We start from the raw sequence: 17393 nt of genomic DNA on the forward strand, positions 1-17393 counted from the left end.
AAAGCAAATACTCAGATGTCAGCTGTTATTTCTCTGCCCTCAGTTTTCATGATCCTTTGATCTCAAGTTAACATCATTTCCAAAATTTAATATAGGGCTCTGTAATGCCCAGGATGACTAGTGATGTGAACTCTTTTCTTTCTTCTAGCCTGATCCTTGTGATATATGGCAATGAGGGCAGTGCCTCATCAGAGAACAAGGGGTGACTTACCAAGTGGTCAGATCCCTGGATTTGTGCTGTTCATTCCAGGGAGGTTTGACAATATGAGGCAAATTCCTTTGACAGATGTGGATTTGTGGCAATTTTTCCATGTGCACTCTTCCAAATTAATCAATCACTGGACAATTCAATCTGAATTGAGTGGGGCTGCTGCATGCAGAAAATTTTTGTTTGCAAGTCTTGAGTCATCTCAATTTAAATTAAGTCTATTAAAATTTTCTGTTCTTAGCCATTTTTTCGATCAATTATGCTTAAATGGCCACAATACTCTGCAAGGCATCTTTCTGTTCAGTTTGTGTCTGTTTAATGTGTGTGGGTTAATCATTTTCTAACAGTGTTTGTGCTAGTTTCTGTCATTGCCTTCAAAGCCATTTGCTGCTCATTTGCAGGGTGCTGAGGGAGGCTTATGAGGTTGACATAAAAAATGGGAGCAAAGACCATGAGGTCATTGTTGAGCTTTAACAGTGTTTCTCGGTGTTGTTGACCAAGAGGTCACCAATAAAAGGAGCAGTGTCAGGGAGAAGCTGTTCTTGTGTCAGCTGTTTACCAGATGCAGAGGAGTTCCAGGAATGTACTATAACAAGCAGATGGTGCAACTCAGTGGTGGGCAAGTTGTTGACCCAAGTATTCCTTTGTCTCAAAGTTCTCTAAGAAACAGCACCAGCTTCAATTTATTAACCCCATTCTCCTTAGAAAATCCCAAAGGCTTACAAAAACCAAATTTCAGCTTCTGGCATCTCTTCAGCAACACTGAGCGTCAGTGGCAAGACTGACAAATGTAAGACTAAATTAAAGTTCCCTTTCCTCTGCAACTCAAAGTTACCTCCTCACTTTGAGCAGTTAAAATGGGTTTGGTCAAATTCTGTGTGGTGGTTGGGGAGTTGAAGGGTGAGGAGGAAGCAATGCTGTCATTTTTTTCTTCAACAATTCAAATGAACATACCACAAAGGCCTAGGCTTGTGGACTTTTAGGGACCTTCAAGGAAGGCTGTTTTACTTTCCTTGACTTCTCAAGCAAAAACCATGCAAGGGGCTGGCTGAAACCATGGGAATTCAATGGCTCACAGTTTTGAGGTTAGGAGACTGTCCAAATCAAGGTATCATCAAGGCAATGTTTTCCCGAAGATTGCGGTGTCCTGGGCTTCTCTGTCACATGGCAGTGCACACGGCAGCTTCTCCTGGCCTCTTTCTTCTCTTCCGTATTCTGTTGATGGTCAGCTTCTGGCTACTGTTTTTGTGGCTTCCCTTTCTCTGTCTGAATTTCATTATACTCATAAAGGACTCCAGAAATAAGACTAAGATCCATCCCAATTTAATTGGGCCACACCTTAAATGAGTTAACCTCATCAAAAGGTCCTACTTACAATGGGTTCACACCCACAGAAATGGGTTAAGAACATGTTTTTCTGGGGTACATTTAGCTCCAAACCACCACACAGCTGCAGGATACAGTCCTTGCCTGTGGTAGACATTGTCCCTTCTGACAGCCAAAGGAACAGTTTGGAGTCTACACTGAAAAAGAGTACCCTGCATTTCCACTCACTTCCCTTCTTAGCTAACTCTATTTTCTTCCCTTTCCCCAAACTCTCTCCTCAGGCAACCTATGCTGAACTGAAGCAGGAAGTTGCTTCATTTTGCTATAACAAGAGGGCAGGTGCCCGAGTCTCTCACCCTGATCCTACTGCAAGTTCCAGCCACACCTTACAGATGGGTTCTTTTGCCACACACCAATGCCATTGTCATTGCCACTGATGGGAGCAGGAGGTTCCACCTGCTCTGCCAGGCAGAGAGCCTGAAGGATGAAGAGGGTCATACACTTGTCTTGGTGGAATGGAAAGAATGCTGTCCTAATAAGTCTGGAGATAAGCCTTCTTGTTCCAGAGCTTCTACAGCAAGCATGCCACTTGGAGGCACTCAGAGACTCAAGGCCATCTGTGGTCTCTGGGGAGTCAAGCTCTAAATTCCTTCTTCATATACAATTTTGTGATTTCAAGCCATGTAAAAGACCACAGCCATGGTAAAGGGTAGGCCTCTGGCCCATGGCCTTCTCACTAAAGAGCAAGGAGATGTTCTGAGTTTTCCCATAAGTAAGTGTCCTGAGTGATAAATTCTATTCTCATTCATTTCTGGTGATTATAGCCCTAACCAAGGGGCAGACCCAACACTAAGCATCACTGCTCCTTTGGGCCTCATCACATAGCACCCAATCTGACACAGCCACTGTCATTACAGATTTCTTGGCAGTGAGGATTCACTTTGCATTTTAATCCATTAATTAACTGGCTGCTGGAGAGCTAGTTCTCTGAGGAGATAACTGCTCCAGATGCTGATGCATGGAAAGATTGCTGTTTGGAAAGTTTATTGGGTAATGAAAAAAAAACAACACTCAAATACCAGATGTACAAGGTAATACTTTGATCATAATTATTAATTTCCTCTAACATTGTAACTGTCGTGTTAGTGGGAATGGAAGAATAGGAAATAGATCAGGGAAAACATTATGCGTTTGCCATAGAAATCACTGATTAATTGGTCAGGCTAAATTTGAGTCTGAAGATGGACATTCTTATAAAGTATCTTTCATCGATGTATTCTTAGGAGCATTTTTTTCTAATCATCAAAGTCTAAAGAATGAAGCAGACCAATGCATACAGGAATATAAACTCAAGAGGACCAGATAGAAATGTGCATCACAAAACAAAAAATTGGTAAAAAGAAATTTTTAAGAGAAAATATGATTTTGGCTATTAAGAGTGGCATATATTATATATACTATTTCTCTTTAGATATATAGATACATTTTAAAAATAATAATGGTTTCTTTTTATGTAATTAGCTCTCTAACCCTTCTTTTGGATTTTATGGGTACATTACAATAATAAAGAACAATTATGTACAAAATTGACAAAGAGCTTTCCCATCCATGATCTGAGCTGATCAATGAATATAAAGTGAACAGGAAAGGATAATCTCATTTTTCCCATTTTCAAGATAAGAAAATAGGCTTGGTGAGATTGATTTGCCTTGGCTGTGTTGGCCTCCGCTGCGGCACTGCAGGCGGGTCACTGCAGGCGAGTCGCTGCCGGGGATCGGGCCTACGCCACGGCCTGACCGGGGCGGCAGCGGGCGGCTCAAGGCTTGGGGGACGCGCGGTTCGATGGAGGAAAAACCACGGAGACGAGGTCTATGCGCAGTTCTGATTTTATTCGGGAAGTACATGGGGTTTTATAGTGTCATGGAGGCGGGGAGGTTGTGGGAGGGGCATGTCCGCGGGGCAGCTGAGGATTGGCTGCAGAGGCAAGGGCGGACCTGCGGTTTATGACGTAAGCCATTGATGGCAGAGGGGGTTGTTTCCGAGGTTGTGCCGGGGCGGATACGGGATGAGGGCGGTTGAAATGAGGCGGGGAGAACAGCGATCGGCTGGGAGGGGGAAGATAACAGTGGCTGGGAGGAGGGGTGGAGGGAGGCAGCAGCACAAACTGCTGCTGAGAAGGGCCATAATACAGGGAGGTTACGAGGAACAGGCGGGCAAAGTGTAAGGAAGCGAAAGGCAGGGTGGGAGCAGGGGACAGGCTGTCCCTTTTGCACTTTATTTTTAAATTCCCTTGTAATTAAAAGCCAAGAAACAACTAGCTCCCAGGGTGCTATCATGGATAGTCTTTCAATTTTTAAGATTTATTAATTTATTCCCACTCCCCCCAACCTCCATCTATTATCTGCTCTCTGTGTCAGTTCACTGTGCATTCTTCTGTGTCTGCTTGTCTTCTCTTCAAGCAGCACCAGAAACCAATCCTGGAGCCTTCCAGAGTGGGAGAGAGGTATTCAATCTCATGCACCACCTCAGTTCCTTGGTCTGCTGCATCTCTTATTGTCTCTCCTCTGTCTCTTTTTGTTGCATCATCTTGCTGCACCAGCTCTCTGCTCAGGCCAGCTTGCCACGTGGGCCAGCATGCTTGCAGGGGCCAGCACTCCACTCAAGCCAGGTCTCTGCTCAGCCCAGCTCACCATACAAACCAGCTTCCCTTCACCAGGAGGCCCCCATATGGTACCTCCCATATGGTAGATGGGAGCCCAATCACTTGAGCCACATCTGCTTCCCGATATTTACAGTCTTGATTCTAATGGCTCAGAGACTAAATTCTCTGTGGAGAGATTCTACTCAGATTTCCTTTATTTCTAAGAAGAAGGATGCTCTTCTTGCAGCCATTATTATTGGAGTGGCTTGGTAGAAAGGACACTAGACTGGTAATCAAAAAAGTTGGTTTCTTAATTTAGTTCCACCACTGCCCACCATAAGAACTTGAATAAATTATTTATAACTTTCTGGGTATCAGTGCTCCCATTTACAAAACAAGTATAATAAATAGAATGAGCTGTAAATTAAAGTTAGGGAAACAAATTTAAAATGTCATGTAGAAGTAATTAGAACACAATTATAAAAAATGTTAGGGCACATGAGAAATACCTAGAACCAATAAAACAAATTAAGACCAAGAAAATAAGAGTTAAAAATAAAGTAAATATAGATTAAAAGCATATAGATAAAATATAAATTAAAAGAAGGATAAAGGTTAAAAACAAATAACATACAAATGTAAGTGCAGAAATTAAGCATAAAAATCTCCAGAGGATGAGAAAACCAAATAAGAAGTACTTAAATTTACAAAGGAGTAGAAATCAAGACATATGCCAAATAAAAAGGGCAAGGAAATAGCTAAATTAAAAGAAATTACCATTTGAGTATTTTTAAAAAGGTAGGTGTTAAAATAAATAGTAATAATTTTTTAAAATATTCAAACTAAAACTAAGGAATACTACAAAAGATGGTAAAAGTAAATAGAAATTTGAGAGAGGATTGTCGGAAGATGGTAGAGTAGGAATCTCCAGGAATCAGTTCCTCCACCAGAACAACTACTGAACTGGCAAAAACTGAGTCAACTATTTTGAAACTCTGGAGCCTAGTGAAATACTGTGCAGCATCCAGGGAGAAAGAGACTGGTAAATTGCTATGAACACTAGTGAGATTCACTGCTGTGCCTACTACCCCTTTTCCCCAGCCTCTGGACAGGTGGCAGGGAGGACTGGAACTTGGGCCCCTGGTACAGCTTGCTGGTGCCAGGGTAGGACATAAAGATTTAGCTCTCCAAACCCCTGGGAGTATGTGGTCTGATTACTGATCACTGCTTTTGATCAGCTATTCCAGATTGCTGGAGTCAAGCTCTGAGGATGGACATTGTTCCAACAACCCTTGGGCAATGATAGAAAAAGAATCTTAAAGACAGTGACATTCTGCACAACTATAGAATACAATTAAAGGGTGGCATTAACTAGGTGCGGTCACCCCTCGGGCTGAAGTGTGGTTTGCTGGCCTGGCGGGGGAGCAGCCACGGCAGGCCAAGCCGCTGCCCCCATAATAGGGTGGCTGGTCAGACTCACCGCCACCCCTGAAGGGAGCTTGGCATGGGCGCAGAGTGCCCTCGGGTCTCCCCTTCTCGGCAGCCATGCTTCCGCGGCCGCCCCTCCTCCCGGATGGCGCCACACGATGCCTGTGGGGTGGCACCCTTCTTCTTCTTTCTCCCTGCAGGCGCAGGGCGGAAAATTCCAGTCTGCCCTTTTCCCCTCCCCCGACAGCAGCAACAGCCAGGCGTGGGCGGAGAAATCCAGTCTGCCCTTTTCCCTTCCCCCAACAGCAGCAACAGCCAGGCGTGGGCGGGAAACTCAAGTCTGCCCTCCACCCCAGCAACAGCAGCCACCAATCCCTAAACCCTGCCCCTTCCCCCAGCAACAGCGACAGCCAATCCCTAACCACCACCCCTCCCCCGTCCAGTACCGCCCACTGACCTTTCGCCGGCAACCAATCAGAACAGGGCGTGGCTTCGACCAATCAGCCTTCCCCAGCCCCTATAAAACTGTTGCCTCTCCCTCAATAAAGTGGACTTGCGTGTTTACCTTGTCTCCGCAGTAGTTCTTCTGCCGTGCGCCCTCCAGTCCTGAGAGCCCCTGACAAGGGCCTGGCCTCCCTTGTCCCCAGTTCGTCGCCTGCTTCTCTGGGCGACCCCTTCGTCGCCGGCTTCGCCGGGCGACCCCGTCAGCCGAACTGCGCAACCCCTGTGAGACCGACCCCTCGTCTGCTGCCGGACCGACCCCTCGTCCCAAGCGGGACCGATCCCTCGTCCCAAGCGGGACCGACCCCTCGTCCAGAGCTGGACCGACCCCTTGTCCGCAGCCAGACCCCACCTCTACCGACCGAGCAAGCCGCCGCAACTAGGTAAGTGCTGAAGCAAGAAATCACAACTTTAAAAGCTGTAGAAGAAGATCCTGGTGCCCTTGTTGGCCTTTCCTCCACCCCTTCCACTGTGAAGGGTGGAGCCAGCTTACACTCTCATTATGGGTCCCTGGCCTTGTTTCAGAGGGAAGAAAGTGGCTCCTGTGCACATTCTGGGTGCATATATGTCAATGCCAAATCTATCAGGTGCTGATCTGAGAGACTGAGCTGGGGGACTGGCCTTGGGCTTGCCCTTCCAGAGTTTGTCCTGAAGGCAGAGAAGTGACATCTCTGTTTCACTAACATCTGGGACAGTAAGAGAAACAATTAAGTTGAAGATGCCTGGGGCAAAGGACTACCTGCATTAAGTCACTCAAAAAAATACCCAGGAGGGGTGAAAGTCTTTTTCAAAAGGAGTACAGGGGTATTCACTGGAGGTCCTGTATACTGTAAATGGGGGCATTCTTAAGGCTTCTAGCATTCACAAGTCCCAGGAAAGAAGCAGACTTTGCAGCTCCACATAGGCTAGATATGACAGAAAAGGGTCTTCATTCTGCATTTGCCTCAGGCTGATCTTTTTGATTGGAGGGCTAAGCTCTGAAGGAGACCACCAGCCAAAGCAGAGCTAATTTGCAAAGACAGTGAAAGGTGCTTTTTGATTTGGTTTGCTTGTTTTGATTAGTTCCTGGCATTCAAGAAAATCTCTGTTCTATCACTAGCAGGATACAAGGATAAGGAGCAGACAGCTTAGGGACTAAATCCAAGAGTTAACACTTTAAAATATTAAAAAGTACAGAGTACAACAAAAGATTATAAGACCAAGAAACAGGACATGATAACCAATCCAAAGGAATAAGACAAAAATCCAGAAAACATCCATAAAGAAGACCAGACTTTGACTGAATAGAGACTTTAAAAAACTGATCCTCAGTATGCTCAAGAGTTAAAGGAAAAGATGGAGAAATAATGAAAGTATATGAGAAAAACAGTGAACTAACAATGTGGGAATCTCTTTGAGATTCTCAGTAGGAGTCAAACAGAAATTCTGGCATTGAAGAACACAATAACTGAAATGAAATATTTCCTAAAGTGTTTCAACAACAGATTGGATGTAGCAGAAGAAAGAATCAGTGAACTTGAAGACAAGCCAACGGAAACAATTCAGGGTGAGCAGCAGAAAGTAAAAGCAATGAAAAAGAATGAACAGAGCCTAAGAGAACTGTGAGACACCATCAAGCATGTGAATATATGCATTGTAAGAACCCCAGAAGAAGAAACAGAGAAAGGGGCAGAAGGAATATTCAAAGAAATAATGGCAGAAAACTTCCTAAATTTAACATAAGACATGAATGTGCACATTCAAACAGCCAAACAAATGTCAAACAGTATAAACACAAAGGAAACCACACACAAACACATAAAAATCAAATTTTCCAATGACAAGAACAAGGAGAGAGTTTTGAAAGCTGCAGAGAAAAGCAAGTTATGTACAAGTGAATCCCAATATGATTAAGTGCTGATTTCTCATCAGAAACCATGGAAGCAAGAAGGCAGTGGTACTAAATGTTTAAAGTGCTGAAAGAAAATAATTACTAACCAAGAATTTTATATCTAGTGAGGCTTTCTTTCAAAAATGAGGGAGAGATTAAGACATTCTCAGCTAAACAAAAACTGAGAGAGTTCATTACCATTACACCTGCCCTACAAGTAATTCTAAAGGGAGTTCAGACTGAAAGGAAAATACACTATACAGGGAATCAAAGTAGCATAAATAAATTAAGTCCTCTGGTAAAGTAACCATATGGTAATTATGAATGCCCAGACTATTATATTTTTGGTGTATGATGCAACTTTTTACTTCTTACAGGTGCTAAAATGCAAATGTATAAAAAGTAATGATAAATTTATGGTTTTGGATATACAATGTACAAAGATACAATTTGTAGCAAGTAAAAAAAGTGGTGTGGGGGGAAATGGGGTATAGGAACAGGGTACGTGGATTCTACTGGAAATAAGTTGGTATAAAATCAAATATGATGTTACAGATTTAGGATGTTACATTTTAACCCTACAGTAACCACAGAGAAAACATGAAAAATATATTCAGAAGGAAATGAGAAGAGACTCAGAATGGTACAACACAAAAATGAAATAAATATGAATGTAGGGATTAATGGAAGAATTAAGGGTCAAAAAGGTGTACGAATTGCAAAGATAAGACAACAAAATGGCAGAAGAAAGCCTTGCATTATCAGTAGGTCTTTTAAATGTAAATTAATTAAAATCACCAGTCAAAAAACAGAGATGGGCAGAATGGGTAAAAAAGCATGACCCAACTCTATGCTGTTTACAGACTCACCTTAAACTCAAAGACATAAGTAGGTTGAATGTGAAAGGATGGAAAAATAATACCCCATGCAAGTAGTAACTGAAAGAGAGCTGGGCAAGGTATATGAATAACAGATAATATAGACTTTAAATCAAAATCTGTTATGAGGGACAAAGACAGTCATTATATACTGGTAAAGGAATCAATTCAACAAGAAGATGTAGCAATTTTAAGTATCTATGTACCTAATGGCAGAGCCTCAAAACATATGATTTCACATTAATAGTAGGAGATTTTAATACACCACTTTCAATAATGGATAGAACATTTAGACAGAAGATCAATAAGGAAATGGAAGACTCCAGTGATACTGTAAACTAACTAAAACTAACAGACATATCTTTATAAAATAACAGACTTCACCCATCAGCAGCAGAATAGACATTCTTCTCTATTGCACGTGGATCATTCTCCAGGGTAGACCATATGTTAGGACACAAAACAAGTCTCAAAAAATTCAAAAATATTGGAATCAAATCATGTATCTTCTCTTACCATGATCAAAAGAAGTGAAAAATAATGGGAAAAATGGAAAATTCTCAAATATGACGAACTTAAAACAACATGCTGTTAAATAACCAATGGGTCTGAGAAGAACTCCCAAGGGAAATTAGGAAATATCTTGAGGTGAATGAAAATGAAAGGCCAACAACCCAAAACTTATGGGATGTAGCAAATGCAATGCTGAGATGGAATTTTATAGCACTAAATGCACATTATAAAGGAAGAAAGACTTCAAATCAGAGTTCTAACCTAAAAACTGGAAGAACTAGAAAAAGAAGACCAAATTAACCTGAAGTGAGCAGAAGGAAGCAAATAACATAGAGTGGAGATAAATGAGAATAAAAAATAGAGAGGATCAACAAAATCAAAAATTGGATCTTTGAAAAGATCAATAAATCTACAAAATGTACAGAGTTCCCATTTAGAATTATGGAAATGTTTTGGTAATGGAAAGTGACGGTAGCACAAAATTGTGAATGTAACAGTACTGAAATATATACCTGAATGTGGCTAAAAGGGGGAATATTAGGTTGTATATATGGTAAAAGAATAAAAATTTTAAAAAATCCTTAAAACTGTACTACACAAACAGTGAACTTCAAGTTAAACCAAGAAGTGTAGTCAATAGTACAATTATTAAAATGTGCTTTCAACAATTGTAACAAATGCACCACACCAATGCAAAGTTTTAAAACAGGATGGCATATTAGAATCCTGTACTTTATGCATGATTTTCCTATAAACCCACAACTTCTCTAATTAAAAAAAAAGTTTTAAAAAGATCAACATACCTTTAGCTAGACAGACAAAGAAAAAATGAGTGAGGGCACAAATAACTAAAATCAGAAAATAAAATTGGGGACATTACTACTGGCACCACAAAAATAAAAAGGAATATAAGAGGATATTATAAACAACTGTTGCCAACAAATTAGATAACTTAGATGAAATGGACAAATTCCTAGAAACACACAGACTACCTACACTAACTCAAGAAATACAAGGTATCAACAAACCAATAACTAGTACAGAGATTGAATCAGTCATCAAAACCACCCAGAACCAGAGCGCTTCACAGGTGGATATTATTGAACATTCCTAGAAGAATTAACACGGATCCTGCTTAAACCCTTCCAAAAAATTGAAGAGGAGGGAACACTCTCTAATTCAATCTATGAGGACAAAATCATCCTTATACCAAAGGCAAATAATGATACCTCAAGTAAAGAACCTCTGCCTTACAGACATAGATGCAAAAATTCTCGACAGAACACTGGCAAACCAAACCCAACAGCACATAAAAATAATTACACACCATGATTTAGTGGGATTTATGACATGTAAGGACAGTTCAGCATGAGAAAATCAATAAATATAATATACTACATTAACAACACAAAGGGAAAACACATGAAAATCTATGTGCAGAGGGCCCACCAGGAGGCAGTGAGCGACAGCGCCGCGAGGGGCCGGTCACATGCAGCCTCCAGGCAGCCCCCCTTCTCCAAGCCCTACTTGGGACAAAAGCTGGTACCCGAGATGCCTGCAGAACATGAGCAAGGTGTGGTTGTTTGGGCGCTTCTGGTGATTAATCAAGCTGGAAACTGCAGACCTGTCCAAAGGGGAAGAAGGAAAATCTCCGCAAGTTTGGTGTTTCTCAAAGTGTGCGTTTGGAAGGTGTCTAGGACCAGGGGCCTGAAAAGAGCAGCTTCCTGCTCACAGCAGGTTGGGAGGTTGAGAGTCTGTCTTTGTCACCAGCGTCCAGGGGACTGGGAAAGTCTGAACAAGAGTGCTTCAGGGAGGAGACCTGGCGGCTCACTCCTGCAGGCAGCACCTCAAGAACATCCAGAGGGACATGCCCAACATGACCCGCTCTCAGCGGCCTTCCACTAGCACCCATGGGAGGCGTTAGTATTCCCCAAGTTAGGCCCCAAACGTGGGGAGCAGCGTCAGGGGCCAGGCAGCTGGCTGGACCTCCGGGGCCTACGTCAGGAGGGGGTGGGGTGGAGAGGAGAATGTGCTACACGTTCAGATAGCACATGATTTCCCCTCTGCACCAGCACTTCCTCTTCAGGCATACTAAACAGCCAGCCTTTTCGGTACACAACTCTGTGCCTTTGCTCAAGCTGTTCTCTTTTGCTGGAATGCGTCCCACCTTTTTTTCCTGTTCCATAGTCTGGTAAAGGCCACCTCCTCCTGGAAGCCTTCCATAACTCTTCTAAGCAGAGAGACGCCCTTCTCTGGTCCCATAGCAGTCCCGGCATTCCTCTAGCAAATGGTAGACTCTACTTTTTTTGGTCATTGTCTCTGTGCATGCTGATATCCCATGCCCTGCTTTCCCTGCCTGTCCTGCAGTGGAGGAGCAGCTCCTTAAGGATAGGGATGGTGTTTTCACCAGCTGTTTCAGCTTCAGGATCCAGCGGGGGCCTGCGATGTATTAGGCAGCTGGAAAATGACGATTTTGCTTTCCTTCACTTGGATCATATGTGCTGCGTCTGCTTCGGTGACTGGACACACGTCACATCATAGCTGCCTCCAATACATCAAAATCTATGATGGCATGCAAACAGGCAAAAATGCTATGATAATGGTTTTTGAGTTCTCTGATGTCTGAAGGTGGTTAGGGCAGCCCTTTTAAAATGAACTGAAACAATGACTACTAAAACCTTGCCGCAAACCACCACTGAAATACAAACAGAGCTTCCTAGGGAAAACGTTTATGCTCATCTTTTCCAAACTATTGGGAAAAGATTTCAGGAGGGCTGGGAATTGTGGGGTTACAGCAAGGGGTCTAGCAACCCAAGTGTGCACCCAGCATTTTCTGTTGACTAAACAAATGATTCCCATATTATAAGTATTGTTTTTCAAATGAATGTTACTTATAAAATGCAGTTTTGTTTAAAAGTGTTAGCTTTCTGTGGCTTTTTAAATTTCTTAGCTGGATGTTATTGTAAGTCAATCTACTTGAAAAGATTGGAAACCCCAGGCTGAGAAGGTGGCAGGGGAAGGGCTTAGCAGATGACTTCTGCGTTTTCTGATTTCTTCCATTTCACAGAACGAAGGTCGCCTCTCTGCATGTCCCCTCTATGACGGTGCTGCAGTATGTGGCGGTTGATTGAATTCCTCGTGAGTTTAGCTGCTCCTTAGTTTGAAGAAGCCAGTAGCAAGTTTAAATCATGGACACCAGTTGGGACACCTGCTTTGTTCTCAATGCTATAATAGATGATGCTGTGTATATATGTAGTTTCTGGTTTTTTTCCTCTCTATATTTGTCCCATCAATTTTTGAGATGGGCAGTACATTTCTAGCCTGAAGAAAGGTCTGGACTCTTCGAGTGGTTGTTTCCACTTGTTTGTTTGTTTGTTTGACTAATCAGAAACAAACAACAGACATTTCAGAAACAAAACCCAAGCTCCCCTACCCAACCCAAAATCTTGTGAGGACAAAGAAGGCTGCCAGTTTTTAATTTTGCCAAACCAGAACATTTAATAAAACGAACTGTCATCTATTATCATCAGCTCTTAAATACAACTTAATGCCATAAAACAAAAGATTGACTTTAAATGATCTTTATGGAAAGTTTACTATTTTGTCCATTTTTAGTTTTTGCCTTGGCCTAGTGAAACCTTTGGCTTGCTCTGGTTGATGGCCACCAAATATAAATGGTGATTCTAGAGAGGAGGAAGGATGAGATGGGACGGGCATTAGGTTGACTTGCAGGCTATATTTTTCTTTCTGCTTCAATGATGCCTTCTAGCTCTAAATTCTTCCATCTTTCCACTATAATCTCTTGTGTTAAATTGTCTAATAAGACACAATAACACGAGACCATGAAATATTTGGATGTAGGGCTTAAAAATTTGGTCAGACCACAATGCTGTTAAACCATGTCATCATGACTTCAGTTAGTAAATTAACTTTGAACTTTGGAAAACAAAAGATGACTATTTGGGGAGGGGGTGGAGATAGGGGGTGAGGTGACCTATAGGAAATTATTGTCATAGAATTAAGACTTAGTTCTTTATAAAAATATAAAAGCACATATTTAAGCTGGTCCAACACAACTGAAAAGAAAACCAGCATTCTACAATATTTTTTCACATGAATTCTTGAGAGCTTATTTCAAAATCATTTATTGTGCTTTAATCCCTGGAATTTGTGATGTTTATATTCTTTGCAATGATTACCTTTAATACCTTGGGTATTTCTTAGCATTGATGTTTCACATTCTCCATCTCTAGAACCAGTGCTCATGGAGCACCCAAATGGTTTTGACACTGGAAAAAGGTTAAGACTTTGACCCTGGCTATTTAGCATGAATTACACATTATCCCACATCTTAACAGATCTATGAAGACACAGAAAATTAAATAAACAAAAGATTTCTTTCAGTGTTACATTGCATCACATTATACCATTTCACTATCTTCTTTATTTTTTAAAATATTTCTTTTATTAAGTGATCAAGAAAATACATGATTGAACAAATTGAAACTATAAAGTGTGTCCTTTACAAGACTGGCTGAAACAATAAATTCATCAGAATGAGACTTCATGCAACAATATGTAGTGGAGTTGAATATATACAGATGCTAGAGGCTGCCCACAGAGGCCTCAGAACGTGGTCACTTGAAAGATCGGTTAGACTCAAATGTCAAAGGCTTTTTTGAAGCTGCTTTTGGCAGGAGGATATTTTCACTGTTTTCTTTGTTTTAGAAAAGAAAATATTTGTTGTTGTTGCTTTTAAACATTCATACCACAAAACAAAATTCAGACTCCTTCTCCCCTATCCAGTAACTCTACCCTTAAAATGGATCATTATCTGTATAAACATATGTTTTGAAATGTCGCTTTTTTTAAGGTTCTATGACAGCTTCTCCAACCCTGCAACTTGACCTGTTAGGACAATTCATGGAGCAAGAAAGTATAGGTGGGTCATAGGCAGGTTATCTTCCACAATGACCTTCCAGGAAAAAAATCCATAGGGCTTTTTAACCCATGCTTATATACTAAACACTTTGGAGAGAGCTTTTTGTTTTAATATTGAAATGACAATAAACATATAATTTTGTATTATTTTTTTTCCTTCCAAAATCCTGTACTTGTTGATTTTCATTCATCCAAGCACTGAGTGACTACTGTTTGCCAGGAACTCTTCTAAGTACAGGAGATAGACCAGTGAACATAGATGGTGATCAGTTTTACAAAAGCCAAGGCAGCAGAAAATGAGTGGGGGGTTGGCGGTTATTTTATATAGGTCTTTGATGGTAAAGGGATATTTGTGCAGAGGCCTAACAGGGAAGAAGTGGGCTACACAGATATGTGGGGGAAGAGGTTTCCAGACAGAGAAAACAGCAAAAGCAAAGATCCTAAAACAGAAGCATGCTTTGGATGGGTGAAGCCAGGTGGCCAGTGTGGCAGGAGCATAGTGGGGCACTGGGTAAGCCAGACTGTTTGGGGTCTTATAGGCCTGTGTTATGATGTTAATATTCTGAGTGAGATGGGAAGACACTGAGAAACTTGAGCAGAAAAGTGGCATAATCTGGTATGTTTTAAAACATCCCAGGCAAGATACGGCTTGGACCTTGAGCTTCATATTCTGAAACTAGAAAAAACAGGACTTGGGGGTAGGGGTGGGGGTGGGATGTGGTATGTGAAAGAGAGAAATTAAAGGTAACTACAAGGTTTTCTGGTCTGGAAGAATAGTGTTACCATTTACTGACCTAGGAAGGACTGTAGGGGAAGTAGAATGGCAGGTGGGTACAAATTAGATTTAGTTTTGAAATGTCAAGTATGAGATGCCAATTACACATCCAAAACAATTGAAGATGCCCAATAGTGAGTGAGTATATAAGTTTGGCATTCAAGAAAGAGGTTAAGGCTGAAGTTCAAAATGTGCCATGGTAGAGATGGTGTTTAAAGCCCCAAGTCTGAAAGAGATTGCCTAGAGAAGGTGTCCAGTGCTGGGGCACTCTGGGAATGCAGCAAGGAGACTGGGGAGAGGCCAGGGAATGAGAGAACGTGCCAGGGGTGTCCCAACCAAAAAAGGATTTCAAGAAGCAAAGAGTTATCAGCTGTGCTAAAGACTGCAGTAAGTCAAGTAGCACGATGTCAGAGACCTGACCATTGCCAATGGATAGCATGGAGATCACTGGTGACCTAGACGGAGCAACTAAGGTGAGGATGAGAGCCTGGCTGCAGCTGGTTCTGGAGACCAAGAGAAGAGAAACTGGAGTCAGTGTACACAGTCCCTCTGGGGAGTTTTCTGTGAGGGGAGCAGATATACAAGGTGGTAGTTATATGGGGTCATGGGGTCAAGGAGGGTGTTTATAAGACAGGAGATATGGCAGCACGAATGTAGTGAAATGCTCACTAGAAAGGGAAAAATTGTTGATGCAGGAGAAATAGGGAAGAATTTCTGGGGCAATGACACTTCCATTCATGAGGTAGAATGGGATTTACCTACAGGAAATGGGAAGGGTGTCTTGCTGCAACCAAGGAGGTGGTGTAGTAACTAGGAATGAAAAGCTTCAGTGGACAAGGTCAGGACACTGAGAAGCCAGGGTACTGGATGGATTGTCTAAGTGGTCATTAAAGTCACCAGAATTAGGAAAGTGTGGCGAAGAGGGTGTTTTAGGTGGAGGGAGGGATAATAGTTGGTAAGTGGCTGTGAGGAATGAGTAGGCTTCCTACTACTATTAATGTTTTATTTTTCACATTTTTTGACAGCGGTAACATAAAATAATACATTCCAGGGTGCAGCACTGACTGCAAGGAGAAATCTTAACTTAGAACCTACCAAAGCATTTCTAGCTACTGCTAGGGACAACAGCAGTATTTCCTGAAGTCATTTTGTATGTAGGGAAAAAAAGTATTTCAAAATAACAGAAACAAAGGGTTCAGACTGGAAACTACACCAGGGAGATTGTTCTTTTATCATCATACAGGTGAGACAAGTTCCAATTTCAGGAAATTTTGGACATTGTAAAACATTTTAGGAAACCGGAGATTTTAAAAAATGGTAAGCAATTGTAGACAAGCAAAACAATAGTTTTCCCTTAGAAAGTAATAAATTTGACATCTCTACAGTCATGTTAACATTGTAAATAAGGCAGCTAAAATAAACAAAAATAGTTTTACAACATATTGAACTTTAAACTTCATCTAAGCTATCTTTTTTTTTCCTTCTGCAGATTTATTTCTTGCTGTTACCTTACGTTTGTAATTCTCATTCAGGGTAATGTCTGAGGTTTCCTCAATAAACAATAATACAACATCACTATTCCTTAACACTAACCCTAGGGGAAGGAAAAAGAGGAAGAAGCACTGGGTACAGATATTTGCTATGCACAAATAATGATCCATTGCTGGAAATGAAAACTCACCTTTCCACCAGCATTTGCTAAAGACTTAATAGTGCAATTCAACTCAGTGCTAATAAAAACCACCAAAATTAACCCCTTTTGTGCATTGAGTGAATTAATGTGATGTCTAAACAAAGCCAAAAAATCTGGAAACAATTTTGACTGAATTTTCTAGTCTTCCTCCAAATATTTGGCATCATAGATACATAGTCCAAAGTTTTCATCTTGGTTTAAAATAGCTCAAATCTTATCCAAGGATTTTTGTTTAAAAATGTTTTTATGAGGGTTTTTATTTTGATGCATTCTGGCACCTCCGAATAGTAGGCCTAAAAGAATAAAGTTCATAGCACAGAGCTATGATCTTATATTGTTAATATCATGCAAATTGTTGAATATTCTAGAGGTCTATGGAAAAGTTTCCAGAACAATGATACAGTATATAAGTTAAACAGAACTAGAAAATGTTGGTTGAAAAATGTACAAATTGCCAGTTTTTAATGTGCAAATTGTCAGGAAATTTTTTCTTTCTGGGGCTTCTGGAAAGACATCAGCTTCTATTCATTCTATGTGTTTGTACCCATGTAAGGACAGCTCGCTGATCTGGCTAAATTGACCAAGACCAAAATGCAGTGGTATTTATGAGAAATATTAA

Source organism: Dasypus novemcinctus, chromosome 4 (genome assembly GCF_030445035.2).
Source record: "Dasypus novemcinctus isolate mDasNov1 chromosome 4, mDasNov1.1.hap2, whole genome shotgun sequence".
In the NCBI taxonomy this organism is placed as follows: domain Eukaryota; kingdom Metazoa; phylum Chordata; class Mammalia; order Cingulata; family Dasypodidae; genus Dasypus; species Dasypus novemcinctus.